Source organism: Phoenix dactylifera, unplaced genomic scaffold, assembly GCF_009389715.1.
Source record: "Phoenix dactylifera cultivar Barhee BC4 unplaced genomic scaffold, palm_55x_up_171113_PBpolish2nd_filt_p 001206F, whole genome shotgun sequence".
Classification (NCBI taxonomy): Eukaryota; Viridiplantae; Streptophyta; class Magnoliopsida; order Arecales; family Arecaceae; genus Phoenix; species Phoenix dactylifera.
The window spans coordinates 35,700-37,500 of NW_024068541.1; positions in this window are offsets into that span (position 1 = coordinate 35,700).

Here is a 1,801-nt window from a genome sequence, read left to right on the forward strand (position 1 = left end):
ATACAACATATTTCTTAACTAGATGACTCAACATGAGATATGACAATAATTGAATTTGAGTCACTTTACTCAAGAGATTGCCTAAATATAAGCAAGCATAAGTCACTTGAACTAAAGAGATAACTTCATTAAGTAAAATGGTTCAAGGACAAGCATGTGAAGCAATAGGAAGATTCATCAAGATCAAATCAAAATTTTTTTTTTTGTTTTCAGAATCAATTTAGCTTAGATTCTATTTGCTTAAGATAATTATCAATAAGACGTGCTAGCTAAGTTTTAATCAAATTATCTTAAACAGTTGTTTCTTTCAAAATTCAGATTGTTACATAGAATCAAAATGATAAACTATATTCTCAATAAAGGATCTAGTTTTAATAAGAATAGTTTGAATTGATATTTCTACAACTAGTATCTTTTCATTGAATATTCTATATGCATTGCTTGGAGAGTAATATCCAAAGAAACACTGTTTTATCAGATTTGGCATATCTTTCATTGTTGAGAGCATAACATGCACAATTGAAAAACATGAAAGTGTGCAACATTTGATTTTCCTTTTTTTTTGAGTTCACAAGGGGTTTTCTTCAAACATAGATCTAATAGAAACCTTATAATATGACAAGCTGTGATGATAGCATTAATTAAAAGTTACTATCACAAAGCATTGTTATTACACAAATTTTCCAAGGGTTCTATTTTTATGTTTTTATAACCCTATATGCAATTGTGTTCTTGGTGCAAGCACAATTGTATTCAGTACCATTTTCTGTACAAAACTTATCAACAAATTGATTTTCAAAGCTGTGTCATGAATTTTCACAGTTTGCAAACCTTTTTCATTTGAAACCTTTTGTAAGTTTGTACCAAAGCAGAAAATATTTCAATTTAAGTGCCAAAAACCAACATTAGCTTTGAGAAATCATCCATAATTACAAAATTAGAGAGCTTATCTCCTAGGTTCACAATCCTAGAGATCTAAATAAGTTCTTATGGAGAATTTTCAAAGGCTAAAAGGTGGAAACAATATTTTCAGATTTAGAAATGATTCTAGTTTATTTTTCTAGATGACATACATAGCAAACTTTGACCTTGCAAAAATTAATCTAAGTGAACCAATGACAAGGTCTTTTGAGATTAAGTCCATACTAGTATGAGTTGATTTTATATGCCAAAACTAGACTCTTTAATCTTGGTATTCTTAATGCATATATTTAAAAAATATACCAAGTAGACATTCTTATGTTTATGATCAATAGAAGATAATGCCATGGATAAGAACTCTCAATCAAGCATATAGAGAATTTAAAGAGTTATTCTAAGAGTATTGATTAAGCAAATTATCCATCAATAACTAAAGCATAATATAGAAAGATGGAGTGATTTGGATATATTTTCTTTTCATGCCAAAAGTATCACTTATATCACAGAAATGATTAATACTAGCTACAATTTCAATATGAGAGGATGCAAGGATTACTAATTTCATTATTTCTTCCATTTTAGTCACTCTTCTTAATTACATTTTAAGTTTCATTCTTTAACATGTGTCTAGAGAACCCATTATCTAAATTAACATCTTTTGTTGGAGCCTTGAGTGCTAGACACACCTACAGAAAATATTTAGATTTTCAACTTAGGAACCCAAGCTCTTTTGGGTCCTTGTAGGTTAGCTATTATTGTTTCTTTTGGAACCCATATTTTCTTAATAGCTATTTTGTCCATAGGCTTGCAGATTTTAGGATTACAAGGAGTGTATTTCTGCATCCTCTTGTTAAATTTAACATCAGTAGTAGATAAACTT